Here is a 15,311-nt window from a genome sequence, read left to right as displayed (position 1 = left end):
TGTTAGCCAGGATGGTCTCGATCTCCTGACCTCGTGATCCGCCCGTCTTGGCCTCCCAAAGTGCTGGGATTACAGGCTTGAGCCACCGCGCCCGGCCGGCATTCTGTATTTTTATTTGTGAAATCTGACAGCCCTAGTTGGAAGAAAATGATAGTATAGCCCTTTTGAGGAGAAAGTAACAATAGACAAAGTATACAAATGATTTTGGAGGAGGAAACCTGGAGAGTCCACCATTTACCTCCCTGGCAGGTACCTTGAAAGGGGTGGGATTTGGGATTTTGATTAAGATGTCAGAAGGATCTTTCTCCTTTCCTAGGTTGTAGTGTGTTTGGGGGAAAGGAGGAGGAGGTGAGGACAGTGACCATCAATGATGAGAAAACTCTATTCTATTCTTTCTGAGCCTCCAAAGCCTCCACATGAATTAAGCCCTACTCTGGGAAACCCACGCTGACCTAGCACTGGGGCACATTTTCCACCAGGTGGCTTTAGGGGAGGGACCTGGCAGAATCGAAAATTTGGAAGAGAAAATGCTCTCCATGTGAGTGTTTTCATTTCTACAGGGTTTGAGTTTGGGCTTATTATGTCAGATTTGACTATTAAGTTTTCTTATTTGATGAGGAACACGAAGCTCTCATTTATTGGCCTCATTAGGTGAAGGTATTACAGGTGTTTCTGAAACAGCTTGTGACCTAATATTTCTTATTGTTAGGTACTTCCAGATGATGGAGTTTGACGAAAATGCCCCAAAGCAATGAAACTCAGATTTAAGGTTTCAACATTTGCCGTGACTCTCTGCTTTTTATGTCATTTAATAAGTTGTACATACATATTCTAAGGGAAATTATGAGCCGCCTGATTCATTACACATTTTTCCAACTTGTAATTGTGTTGGCATCAAATGTTGGCATCCTTTGAAAGAAACTGGCATATTACTTGATCATTGTAAATCTCTCAGTACTTTTAACAAAATGGCATTAGAACCATTTTCTTAAAAATTTGCTTTCTGCCATGATCCCTGCTTGGGAAACAGGTAGTGTTGGTAGAATTCTTTCAGGACTCATTTGAAAAACGCAACCTTTCAAGAACGAGTCTTCTTGCTGTTGGCATACTGACCTGAAAAATATAAATAAGAATGTCTGTGGAGTTCAGGCATGAGTGAGATTATTACAGGAAATTATGTCGTGGAAGAAATAGAAGCTAGAATATTAAAACACCAGTTGTTTAGCTGCGTGTTTGCGTTGCTTAGTATCATGAGCAAGTTTGTTCAGAGGAATGCTGACTAAATTTATAGTCTGGTAAAGTGACATTCCTAGTTACAGCAAAATTATCCATGTGGTTTACATATTTGCAAATATGCATAGCATAATATTGCCAGAAAACAGGAACCCAAGGCTTCTGGTAGATCTTTTCTTTTCTTTTCTTCTCTTTTTGAGACAGTCTCGCTCTGTTGCCCAGGATGAAGTGTAGTGGCACGATCACAGCTCACTGCAACCTTGAACTCCTAGGCTCAGGCAATCCTCCCACTTCAGCCTCCCAAGTAGCTGGGACCATAGGCACATAGCACCATGCCTGGCTAATTTTTTTATTTTTAATAGAGGCAGGGTCTCACTTTGTAGCCCAGGTTGGTCTTGAAATCCTGGACTCAAGCCATCCTCACACCTTGGCCTCCCAAAGTGCTAGGATTACAGGCGGGAGCCACCGCGTCGGCCCTGATTTTTTTCTTTTTAAAAGGAGGAAAAGTCAGAGGTGAAAAATTTAGTATTTTTTTCCTTTATTTTTTCTGTATATTGGTATGTTGTCTCTGGCTTGCTCTTTCATATATAATTTCTTATTTTCAGTTTTCAACATACTAAATTTGGTGAAGAGTACTGTGTCTGTTTTTTGAGGAAATAATTTTCTCAGCAATTTAAACAAACGAAGTCAAAATAATGAGAGCTATATTTTGAGCTTATAAAGACTCATAAAATGATTTTAAACTTATTTTAAAACTAACATTCTAAGACATAATTTGCTAGATTTCAGTGATAATGTAGGCATTTCATTCTGCAGCTAAGTTGATCAAAAATCAAAGGATAAAGTGTACCATAAGTGACAGAAAGGGTATGGGGCATTAAAGTTTTAGCTAACATACTCTGTGTGTTAGAAAAATGATAGATAATTCCATAGTAGGTAGGTATTTTCCTCCCTCTGTGTGAGATTTGTTGAGAATCTGTTACCTCCCAGTTTGATCAGACTCTGAGAAGGATAGAGAGAGGAGATTTGATACAAAGTTAATTTTGCTTTCACCTTGACCTGGCTATACACACACCTTGAGCCTCTCGCTTTGTAGAAGGGTGCGCTTCCTCATGTTTGTGAGGCGGGTCTGTGGCTCCTGCAAGTTCTTCTTGAGCAGAACGATTATGTGAGGTGGAAGGAGCTGCCCGGTGTCCTAGGGGTCCCAGCTAGTCCACGACAACAAAGACTCATAGGATGCCAAAGCTGGAAGAAGACTTGGTGAGCTTTTCCCCAACCCCCGGGTTTTACAGGTTAAGAAGCTGAGACCCAGAAAGACACAGTGTCTCTCCCTGATCATTCAGCAAGTGAGTGGCTGGGTCACGCCAGCCGCTGCCGCCCCCGCTCCTGGTCCTCCGCCCTTCGGCCACCTCACACCGTCTGCAGGCATGGTGTTCAACAGCAGCTGAGGTCACCGAAGCAGGCATTTAAAATTTTTTTTTATTTTCATTTTTTATTTTTTTGAGACGGAGTCTCGCTCTGTGCCCCAGGCTGGAGTGCAGTGGCGCCATCTCCGCTCACTGCAAGCTCCGCCTCCCAGTTTCACGCCATTCTCCTGCCTCAGTCTCCCGAGTAGCTGGGACTACAGGCGCCCGCCACCACGCCTGGCTAATTTTTTGTATTTTAGTAGAGACGGGGTTTCACCGTGTTAGCCAGGATGGTCTCGATCTCCTGACCTCGTGATCCACCTGCCGCTGCCTCCCAAAGTGCTGGGATTACAGGCGTGAGCCACCGCGCCTGGCACAGCAGGCATTTTGAAAGTTTAGAGACTGATTATGACCAGAGCATTGTTTCATGGGTGTCTTACATGGGACAGAGGTCTTTTAAAATTGACTTCTGAACCACATTTCTCTAAGGAGCACTACTGAATGAATTTTTTTCATACTTAGTTCTGTAAGAAGCAAACTGTGCCATCTCTCAAGTTTCACTGTATCAAGCCGAAGCTTGTTTTCTAACACTGCAAATGGGACATGTGTTAGAACAGCAGCAGGGAGGGCATTCGGGCTCTGTACAAGCAGTGGGTCGAACTCTCCTCGTTCTTTAGTTCTCAAGGCACAGAGTGGCCTCCTGGAGGCAGAGGTGTCCGCCTCCCTGGCCTCACCTGTCCTGCAGTGGGTTATAGTTTTCGAAGATCAGTTTCTAGAAATGAAGTGATATACAATATTCATGATCCTAAAAGATAAATAGGTCACTGCTAGCTTGAACTGTAATAGTCTAGAATAATAACATTGTAAAGAGCATGGCAGCTGTACCATTAAAGGGTGAAAGTGTGCTATTTCTGGGTAGAATCCAATGAATGAGGGATAGATACGTTATCAGTCCAATAAATGAGAGATAAGTTATCAGTTAAAAATGTAACAAATGGTAACAGTGTGAGGTAATGCCTATGTTAATTAGCTAGATTTAGTAATTTCATAATGTGTTAGGTACTTCAGAACATCGTGTTGTACATGATACATTCTGTTTTATCTGCCAATTAAATGAGTAATATGCTTCTCTTCCTTTTCCTCTGGATCAGCACTGTGGACCACTAAGTCTTTTCTTCAGAATTTTATTATTAATTATGATCCTTATTCTCTTTGCTCAAATTATCCCAGATTTGGTTTGAAAAGTAGGCTCCCGTCTCCTTTTGACAGGGCCTCATGGATCTTTGTTCACTTCCTCACTCACTCTCTGGCATAAGAAGACATTCCAGGTGTAACCGTGTACCCAGCTCTGGAATGAGCTGTTTTGATGTTTTACTTTCTACGTTTTTAGAAGGAACTCGGGTTCCTTTTTAGTGGAGAATGGTATTTAGATACAAAGGTCTGGGAACTTCTGCTTCTGAGAATGGCAGACCAAGATCTTGCCAGACAGATCCTCCTACCTCCATGCCTCGCACCCACCACACACACAAAATAACTATGAAAACTCGGCATAATTCAGAAAGCAGCTGCCTGAAGCCATTGAGAGTGAGCAGAAGCAGGCCAGCTATGATGGGAGAACCTCATTGGGACAGGGTAGGTCTTGAGCTGCACCAGGTAATCTCAGGGCCAAGGGCAGGTGGTGCAGTGATGGGGAATCCTAGAAGAAAGGGACTGGAGAGGGGACCCCCAAATTCTGTTTATACACCTCTTCGATCACTAAACCGTACGTGCATAGAATAGACTCAGATCACAATAATGACAAAGAATCTGCGCTTGCTGCTGAAAGGCTCAGAGTTTGCAGTTCCGGTTCAGGTAATTGCCAACCAAAAGAAGTAACACTAATCCAAGAAAAATCGCAAAATCCCAAACCTCTACAATTCAACGTTCCTCGCGTCTGGGATACAAAGCTAAAATAATCAACATTTGAAAAACCAAGGAAATAGAATACTATCTCAAGAAAAAGAGAAATTGAATGAAGTCCAACCCCAAGGGGAAGCAGATAAGGAGAGTCACACAAGGTTTTATAACTATACTAAATGGCTGGGCGCCATGGCTCACGCCTGTAATCCCAGTGCTTTGGGAAGCTGGCTTGGACATATTGCTTGCGCCCACCTCAGTGTCTGAGACCAGCCTGGGCAACACGGGGAAACCCCATGTCTACAAAAAATACAAAAATTAGCTGGGCATGGTAGTATGCCCTTGTAGTCCCAGCTATTGGGGAGGCTCAAGTGGGAGGACTGCCTGGGCCCTGGAGGTTGAGGCTGCAGTGAGCCGTGATCACACCACTGCACTCCAGCCTGGGTGACGGAGTAAGACCTTGTCTCAAAGCAAAGCAAAACAAAACTATCCTAAATGAAATAAGATGATATATGCTTACTATGAATGAAAAGATAAGATCGCTCAGCAGAGAAATAGAATGATGGAAAGAAGAACCAAATGGAAATTCTAGAACTGAAAATACAGTTATCTCAAATAAAAATTTACTAAATGGACTTAACAGCTGAAGACACAGGGAAAATGACCGAGGAAAAAGAAAATGGAGTAGAAAAAAGTAGCAGAAGAAATAATAGCTAAAAAATTTCAGAATTCAGTGACAAGTAGAAATTTAGATATAAGATCATATGCTCAAGAAACACCAAAAAGAATAAATATTTTAAAATCCCATGCTGATTCTTGCAAACTTTTGAAAACCAAAGATGAAGAGCAAATCTTGAAAGCAACAAGAGAAAAGCCATACATTAATAATTCAATTAATGGCTGACTTCTCACTGGAAACCTTGCAGACCAGAACGGCATGAAATAGCATCCTCAGGGTACTAACAGAGAATCAGAAAATTCTAACCCAGAATTTTTTTTTTTTTTTTTAAGATGAGGTCTCGCTCTGTTGCCCAGGCTGGAGTGCAGTGGCATGGTGTCGGCTCACTGCAACCTCTGCCTTCTGGGTTTGATCAATTCTCCTGCCTCAGCCTCCCGAGTAGCTGGGACTACAGGTGTGGACCATCACGCCCAACTATTTTTTGTATTTTTAGTAGAGACAGGGTCTCACCATGTGGCCCAAGCTAGTCTTGAATTCCTGGCCTCAAGTGATCTGCCTGCCTCAGCCTCCCAAAGTGCTGGGATTACAGGTGTGAGCCACCGCGCCTGCCCTAACCCAGAATTTTATGTCTTGTAGAAATAGCCTTCTAAGATTGAAGGGGAAATAAAGTCATTTTTTGATAAAAGAAAATTAAGAGAATTTATCACCAGCAGACTTGCACTGCAAGAAATGCTGAATGAACTTCTTTCCGTTGAAGGGAAATAATACCAATTGGGAACTCAGGTTCTTGGAAAAGAATAAAGACTACTGGACTGGTAAATATTTGGATCAATATGAAATACTAGTTTTCTTCTTTCTGCTTTTTTCTTCTTAATTTCATTGTTAATCATATAAGAATTTTCAGCAAAAATTATAACACTGTCTTGCAAGGCTTATAACATCTATAGATGAGATACATGTAACAGCTGTAAGGTGTAAAGACCAGGGGTAGATACGGACCTCGATGGTGAGAAGAGTTCTTTATTATAGAGGCCATACAGTATTGACTGTAGGCAGACTGTGAAAACTTATAACGTATTTCTAACTTGCAGCCAACTTAAAAATGTAAAGAAATATGTGTTAAGTCGATAGAAGAATTGAAATGGATATTCAAATAATTTTTTAAAGACAGGAAATGGGGAACAGAGGAAAAAATTTTGATTTTTTTGGCTAAATGAGTGAAAGGAAATAGTTTTTTAAATGAGGTTTTAATAATATGATGAGCTATTCAGTAACCATTTAACCTTGGGTTTTTGAAGAACACGAGCATGGGAAAATGCTCCCCATTTAATGTTACATTAAGTGAAAAAAGCAAGATGCTCAGCTAGTGTAGTATGACAACAATTTAAAAAAATACAATGATACAGTCACCCATGTAACATAGAAAAATGCATCAAAGAAAATATACCAAAATGTCTTTTGGTAGAGTCATGAGTGACTTAATGCCTTAGTCTTACTTTTTTTTTTATTTTCTAGATTTTCTACAATGAACATGAGTTATCACAAAACTTAACTTTTTAAGCTATTGCCAGAGTCCTAAAGTGACACGGTAGTGTTTCTATAGTCTCCTTTTATATACGTCACTAGGTTTTTCTAGTAGTTTTTAGCTGATTCTTTTAGATTTTCTACGTGAACGGTTGTGCAGTGTGCCCATAATGTAACGATTCAGTTATATATTGAGTCGTGAGAGCTGTTAATGTCTAACTGCCGGCTTTAATGCAGGGGAGTGTCCCTGAGAACATTGAGGCACTGATCAGTGCCCAAACGACAGGGACTCCCACCTCCTGACGCACCCATCCCGATCCACAGAACAGGGTCGTTGTGAGGACGAAATGCGGTGTTGAATATAAAGTGCCAGACTCTGTACTTGACCATCACGTGCTCTCACTCAGTGTTAGCAGTTATTATTGTGAGGACGAACCTCTGGAAGCACATGTTTCTCAGGGCAGGGGACAGAGCTGAGCAGTGGCAGCAGCCACACCAGGCAGTGGGCGGATCATCAGAAAGGATAAGTTATTAACAGTGGGCCCCTTAGGGTGGTCAGTTCTGAGCAGCTGTGCCTACGCATGAATTCAGTCTGGCCTGCTTTTCTGATTTTAAAATCCACACCCGTATGGAGATGCTCTCGCTTTTGTGGGCCCTGAATGAATGATGAACAATAATAATGCTGACATGTGGCCTAGCATGTGGCCTCCCTCCATAGAGCTTCTATCATTTTAGGAGGCTCACCGTGGGAGAATCAGGCTTCAGGTTTATCCCGTGAATGAAGAGTCTCTCTGTGGTCCACAGCTTTTGTTGGTCCTGGTGGTCTCTGTCCTTGGGTGTTCATGCTCTTGCATAAGCCCCTCCCCTTGCAGGTGGGTCGGACCTACTGGATCGCTTCTAACAAATCAAATATGGCAAAAGTAATGGGATGGCTCTCCTTTTTTGCACTTCTGGCTGACTTCTGTCTTGCTTGCTTTTCCTCTTCCCCACTTCCCCTACCCCAGCTCTGAGGGAAGCAAGCTGACGTGCTATGAGTAACCCCATGGCAAAAGATGAGCAGCTATGGGGGCACCGAGGCTTGCGGCAGCCTACAGATGAGTTTGGGAGGGGACAAAGTGGAGGCGGAGCCACCCCCCCAGGCAAGCCTTGAGATGACTGCAGTTCCCGCTGACACCTTAAGTGCAGCCTTGTGAGAGACCCTGAGCTAAAGGCATGCTGCTAAGCCAACCCAGACTCCAGGCGCACGGAAACCGTGGGTTTCTTAAGTTGTCTTAGGCCGCTTAGTTTTGTGTTACTTGTTACACAGCAGTGGATAACTAATACGCTCTCTTAAACCACTTAGAGTCTCTACTGACTTCCCCTACCTCGTCCCATTCCTCCTACATTTAGTCTTCTGGGAATTGTTCTAGTTCTACCATGGTACCCTTTTATTTTTGAAAATTTCCATCAAGGCACCAAATGCCTTTTCTGCCCATTTCTTCATCTTTCTATTTTGCTTCTAGCCTGGCAACCACTTTTTTGCTGTGCGGTCAAAAGATAGCACACTGACCGTCACCTTTCATTTCACCTGTTTTTTTTTGGAAACCTCACCTGCTTCTTTTGAAAGTTGTAGAAAGATGTGACTTCATCACGATCTAGAGTCCAGAGCAGGGGCTCGCAGCCTGCTTTTTGTCTCTGTCGTATCTCAAAGACGATGTCACACAGGGAGCCACACTGTGGGCCAGGGCAGTGAGGTGGCTTCTGACCACGCACAGTTCCCAGTCTCCTAGCTCCAGGCCCTCCCCGTTACCAGCTGTGTGTGTTGGCTTCCTGAGATGAATGGTGGAAAAGGCTCTGGTCCTGACTATGCCGAACTCAATGGCGATACCTCTGGACTCGAGTGGCATGTCAGTACAGCTTAGCCGTGTGACCCAGAACATGTCTGCCTACCAAGTTTCTATATCTGGGAGGCCTGGACAATGATGGCCGCAATTTTCCTCTCCTTAAATACAGCGTCAGGGAAAGAATCCCTCTGTAAGTGGTAGAAGCTGAGCATTTAATATTTTAAAGCTGAGCGGAATGATTGTACCATTTGCAAACTGTAATAGGAGCCACCGTTGTTCCTGGGCCCATGAAGAATTACGAAGAAAAGTAGGTCATCACACCTCCCGAAAATATTTGCCAATTGAAAATTAGTTTCTCATAAATCGCCTCTTTATTCTTTTAACTCTTACTTCATGAAGTGGACGTCTGGTGATGGACGCCTCTATGCTGTCCCTGTGGCTAGTGGTCTGTTCACACCATTCCTGGCTACATTAGGTGTCCCCAGTGCAGATAATTAAGTCACGGTAAAAGTATACTCTGGATTTTACCAAGAGGTCACGGAGAGCCCCTCTTCCCTTGGCAGTCAGCGGCGTTCTTATTACACTTCATTTATCTACTTGGGAGGACTCGGGAGGACCAGCTGGGCCCCTGTCTGCACTCATCAAGAGTTAATTTCTGAGCGAGGTGCTGTGGTCATGAACAAGTGCAGAAGGTACCCTGGTGGCCCTGCCAGATGAGAGGGGCCCTTAATTAGCAGCCACGTTCAATCAGGCTGCTTAACCTGCCGCGAAGCCGGGGAGGTCATGTCCTTCCTGCCGCCCTGCCTGTAAACACAGCGCCCAGAGCTGGGCCTGGACTCCTTGCGGCCTGGGACAAGGAAGGTACCTGGAAGCAAGAAGATGGTGCAGACCCGAACCTGACCCGCTTCCAGGGGATACCTGGACTCTGCTGTTATTCTTGATGGAGTAATGAGTTTAACTGAGAGAGAGATTTTTTTTTTCCTTTAAAATTTGGAGGCATCTTTTGTCCTTGCCCACTTCTTATTTCCCAAACTGGACATCTTACTGGCTTGCTTTCTTTACTGTTAAAAAAAAAATCTTACTTATGTTGTCATGTTTCTGGCATCGCCTAGGGCTAGCCATGCACTGAGACCTCTTGCTGTAGTGGAAAGTCGGAATCCTTCACCAATTTTGTGGCCTTGCTTAATCTCTCCGCAATGTCCTTTGCTCAGATACAAAACAAGGATGATTGTACTGGCCCTGCCACCTCATGGAGCTGTTAAGAGGTTGGAACCATGGAGAGACAGTTGGTCAACTGTCAAACCTGTGTCAAATATCAGCTGATAGAATTGGATGCCAGGATTGGGGTGCTTTTACTTGGCTCATTCATTATAGGTAGCCAAGGTCCAGTTTTATTTTAACAGTCACATAGAGAATACCAAAAACCTGGTGGTGTTGGTAGATGTTTTATACTGTATTAGAAATGCCATCTACTATGGCAGCAGTTAGTAAATAGCAAATAAATACAAGCACTTGCCCACATTCTGGCCAGGAGACTTGAGTCTCGAATGCCCTTTGAGGACCACAGAGAGTCAGAGAGATGGGGATGGCAGGAGGAAGAAGGGATAGGAGGGTTATTTTTAGCTCCATAGGACATCTTGCTTAGTCATGAGACACTCCAGGTGTTTGCCTGGGGAAACTTCAGGTGGGCTGTGGCATTTAGTCAGCTACCGAGGTCATGGTGGGTAATTTTGGGACAACCTGCTGTAGGGTTCTTGAGCAGACCCTTCAGTGGCCTCTGGACAAGCTTAGCTTCTGATGGTATATGGAGGAACCCAGCGGCTTCTGGGATCCCATTCTGTGAGTAACTTGATTTACTTAGCATGGTGGCTCGAAATTCCTTCTGGTGATCAAAGAACCCACACAGCAGAATAGGAGGCAGCGCCCCATGCCCTTGTCAGTGAGGCAGAGTGTAACTTGGGAGTTTCAGATGAGTGGCAGTTACCGTACCTGCTAGGAGCGTTGCATTGAACCCAGGGACCAGCCAAGAGGAACGAATGGACCCCGTGGAAGATCATTTGAACCTGAGCCACAGGAAGAGCTGGCCGCAGGCCGGGGAAGCGGATTGGTGGACCGCACATTCATTTAAGGTTGAAATGCTTAGCTTTGTAAAGGTGACTGTAAATTTTAAGCTTCGTTCTTTATTGACCTGGCAGATCGGAGAGTGCTGTGTCTTGGTGTAATGAAGCATTATGTTAGTACAGTGAAAAGGAAACTGCCTTCCTGGCTGGAATTTGGTCTCCCTAAAAGCTCATGGTCTGGTGAGGTGGATGACTTGGGAGTGAATGTGTGTATGTATGTGTGCACAGACGTTGTTCCTGATGGGGAAATTGAGACCCAATTGCCCGATTCTATCTGATGGTTTCCTGAAATGGATGTTTGATAGCAAATCCATTCCCGTATTGCAGGCTTTTTTTAAAACAAAACAAAAAACTTTGGAATTTTTTTTCACCTTATGAGTGTTTTTTTTTTCTTTCTACTTCTGCTTTGGAAACATGGAAATGATTCATGTAGAGAAAAAAATAATTGAAATTGAGGAATAAATCAGTCGCGGGATACTCCTTACAGCCAAAACCTGTCGGGGCTCTGAGCTCTGTAAGGAACGCCAAAAGCTAGCAGCTTCCTCCAGGAGCCTCGCTGTGCGCCTCGTGGGCATAAACTGGAACTTTGGCAATAAACTTCTGCACACAAGGTCGCCCTGTGCAAGCGTTTCTGGAATCCAGATTTAATACTGCACACGACACCTTGTTTTGAAAAGAGAAAATCACTGCTTTCAGTGTTACGGAAGTCTGTTCCATCCTGAACATTGAAATACTGATGCTCTGTAGGCAGAGATCATGGAGAAGGAAGCTGGGGACATTTTGTCCGCCCTGCTCCCTGCCTGCAGGAGTAGACTCAGCTAAGACTGTGCCATGAGCCTCCTTCCCATCATGAAGGCCGGCTTGTCGATGGAAGATGTACTGGACAGCCACTTCACGCCCAGCTCAGTGACGCCTTGAGCTTTGTCGACCTAGTAGTGTGTTCTGACCTGTCTTCAAACTCCATCCACCCAGTTGTCACCATGACAATGAGTATTCCACATGGGTTTCATGTCTAGTTAAGGGGACAGGGGTAGGAACTGGACTCTGATCGCCCAGAGTTTTTCTTCACATCCGTTAATTTTGATTTAATCATGTTCACCCGTATCTGCACCTATCTCTTTGACCTCTAAAATAAGAATTAGAGGTCTTATTTTGAGGTTATCAGGATATTAACTTCTATTTCAGTTTTGAAACACTCCCTGTACTGGCTAATATATGACTATGGACTGGTGAAAGCCTGCTCTCAGGCTGTCCTGTTGATTCCACTCCATGAATTGTGTGGGGATAGTGCCTTTTTTTGTGGAATTACACGACATTGAATCTCATTGGGAGTGAAAAGGTAACCCTACTTCTGTCATAAATCTGTTTCATCACAGGAACTCTGTTCTTCTTGAAGTTTAATACGATGCAAAGAAAAGTGGAAATGGCTTGAGATTTGGATGCAGAGGTCAGGGAATGAAGTCTTGGCTGTGCCACTCATCTGCTTGGATGCTAAATGACTCCTCCAAGCTGCAGTTTCTTCACCTGGAAAATGGCAATAACAATAGCAACTTTTCAACTTTTTTAAATTGACTAAATTTTCTGAATGAATAAATAAGACATAGTGAAAAGTGCTGTGTAAACGTGTAAAATAAAAGGCAGATGTTAATTGTCCATGGAGAAAATGTTTATGGCAGAGAAAATAGTACGTGATTCCCAAACCTATTTCATTTTTCTCTTGGGTGCATAGTCCCCTTTCAGTTGGGCTGACGTTGCCTAGACAGCCAACAGACAGATGGACATGAAGTACACTTCTTCCAGGCCTGGCCCATGGGATTCTCCCACTGTCCCTTTCCCCTTATGCTGCGATCTTGGAGGTCTTGTGGGAAAATGGCGGCATCCCAAATTGGAAGAGGCCTGTGGCCCTGAGTCACCGCTTGGAGGAGAGCTGCCTGACTAGCCCTGGACTTGGGCCTCTGCAGTTGGACTTATTTCAGCTAATGTTAGTCTACCTTGATGAATCACAATTTTGAAAGAGAATATTATTTGCTACTGTTAGCATATAAAATAGTTGTATTGTTATATACTTTACATCATATACATTATGAATATTGTTATTAAAGAATATTATATATATCATATTGCTGCTAAAAGTGCAAATGAAAATGAGATCAATGCTGAATGCGGTGGCTCACACCTGTAGTCCCAGTACTTTGGGAGGCTAAGGCATGAGGATTGCTTGAGACCAGGAGTTTGAGACCAGCTTAGGCAACACAGTTAGATACTGTCTCTATAAAAAAATTTAAAAATTTAAAAAAACAAAGAAAAGAAATCAATCTGTTTGCAATTTTCGTAAATAGAACATAACTACTCACAGTGAAGCCAATTAATATCTGAGCACTTACTGTGAACCAGACGTGCTATGCCAAAAGCTTTGCAGACAGGACGGGCATGTGTCTTGCAATGAGATGGCAGATGTGGCCCTGATCTATGTGTTTGTTCTTTCTTTCAAATTATTTTTATTCCTGTTAAAATTGAACTATGAGACAGATACCTGCGTTTTTTTCCTTTTCTTGATTGTCATACCCTCTACCATTGTTATAGTAGAACATGGCACAGATGAGTTGGGCTGGAGAGCTAATTATGCATGAGAACCTGACTTGTAAAATATCATAGGATAGAGGCAACTACTAAAATAAATTTCTTTTTTTTTTGAGACAGAGTCTCGCTCTGTCGCCCAGGCTGGAGTGCAGTGGCCGGATCTCAGCTCACTGCAAGCTCCGCCTCCCGGGTTCCTGCCATTCTCCTGCCTCAGCCTCCCGAGTAGCTGGGACTACAGGCACCCGCCATCTCGCCCGGCTAGTTTTTTGTATTTTTTTAGTAGAGACAGGGTTTCACCGTGTTAGCCAGGATGGTCTCGATCTCCTGACCTCGTGATCCGTCCATCTCGGCCTCCCAAAGTGCTGGGATTACAGGGTTGAGCCACCGCGCCCGGCCTAAAATAAATTTCTAGTGGACAGTTGCAGGTTGAAAAGTTGCTTGCGTCTCTGTTGTGAACTGGGTGTGTTTTGGCTGGCACGAATAACAACAGTAATCATTGAGGGGGCATTCACGGCTTACCAATGATTGACCAGTCCGTTCTTTAATTTTCCTACATAAATATGTCCAGCCGCATATTTATGTCCCATGCTGTCAGCATCAGGCATCCCAGAACCATATCCATAATAGAATCTCCATTCAGGCGAATGTCACCACGGATGACACAGCTACATAACACAGCCATAGATGCTTTGTGATGAGCCACTTCAGGCTTGTCATCTCATCTCTTTCTTTCAACAGCACTCTCCACCCCTAAACTCAGTGGAGGGAATTCACACTGTCCTTGTAGAAATGGCAGCCAACACTGAACTCACTATTCTTGGTGGGTTCCATAATACCTGGGCTTGCATTCTGAAGTTTTGTTGAGTGAGGCTGTTTTAAGGCAACAGATGATGGAAAGAGAATTTTCAGTTACTGTCTTTTACTTGAAGTGAAGCAAACATTCTGAAGATGGGAGAGAATATCGCAGAGTATCATAGCTGAGCCGTGGTCCGTGGAACCCCATAACCTGATGACCTAGGTTCAAGTCCCAGCCCTGCCACTTCGGTGGGTTTTAGTTTCCTTAACCTATGAAATGGGAGTAATTCTAGTACCTTCCTGCCTCTGTTTCCTCACTGGTACACCAGGGTTAATAATGGTGCTGCTCCACAGGATGAATAATTTCCTGTAAACTGCCAAGAGCGGTACCAGCAGGGAGCCACCCTCAGCTCTCCTTGTGACTGTTACTATTCTTGCGACTGCCTCTGTTCCGTACCTGATGGAGAGCTTGGTCACAGAGTCTCTGTTTTTCTCAGCTGATGGTTCAAATGACTGCTGTTTCTTTGTGTCTATTTGTTCACCAAGTACTTACGGAGTACCCACTGTGTGCCAGGAGTGCATTCTAGGTGTGCCCACATCTGTGTCTTCTGTTTTCAGCATGAAAACATCTGTTTCTGCTGATCCTGCCAGCATCAACAAGTAGTGCCTCATCCCTCAGGCTCTCACCATGGTCCTCTTTGATGATGGAGTGGTGGGGTCGAGCTGGCCGCAGAGTCTGCGGGGTCATTTGAGCTCACGGTGACTTGTCCAGATGTTGTTTTCCTCTGTTTTCCGTGGCTAATGTTGATCACGGTTCATAAATGTGGAAATGGATCATAGGAAACTCACACCACCCTGATTAGAATGAGGGACGGGGCTGGGCGCAGTGGCTCAAGCCTGTAATCCCAGCACTTTGGGAGGCCGAGACGGGTGGATCATGAGGTCAGGAGATTGAGACCATCCTGGCTAACATGGTGAAACCTCGTCTCTACTAAAAAATACAAAAAATTAGCCGGGCGAGATGGCGGGCCCCTGTAGTCCCAGATACTCGGGAGGCTGAGGCAGGAGAATGGCGTAAACCCGGGAGGCGGAGCTTGTAGTGAGCCGACATCGTGCCACTGCACTCCAGCCTGGGTGGCAGAGCGAGACTCCGTCTCAAAAAAAAAAGAAATTTATTTTAGTAGTTGCCTCTATCCTATGATATTTTACAAGTCAGGTTCTCATGCATAATTAGCTCTCCAGCCCAACTCATCTG

At 44.1% G+C, this 15,311-nt stretch overlaps 1 protein-coding gene and 1 long non-coding RNA gene across 7 annotated transcripts in view; one reads left to right on the top strand and one right to left on the bottom strand.

Moving 5' to 3' along the window:
- HLCS (holocarboxylase synthetase) overlaps window positions 1-15,311 on the top strand; it is a 261,748-nt gene that overhangs the window by 194,162 nt on the left and 52,275 nt on the right. The gene's annotated exons all lie outside the window — the stretch shown is intronic.
- Window positions 783-2,476, bottom strand: LOC108543831 (uncharacterized). Its single transcript, XR_001889678.1, has 2 exons — window positions 2,309-2,476; window positions 783-1,113 (listed from the first exon to the last, which is right to left on the bottom strand). It is a non-coding gene; the product is annotated as an uncharacterized LOC108543831 (long non-coding RNA).

The sequence above is a fragment of the Rhinopithecus bieti genome, unplaced genomic scaffold (genome assembly GCF_001698545.2).
Source record: "Rhinopithecus bieti isolate Rb0 unplaced genomic scaffold, ASM169854v2 scaffold_25394, whole genome shotgun sequence".
NCBI lineage: Eukaryota > Metazoa > Chordata > Mammalia > Primates > Cercopithecidae > Rhinopithecus > Rhinopithecus bieti.
This window is presented reverse-complemented; position numbering and strand designations above follow the sequence as displayed.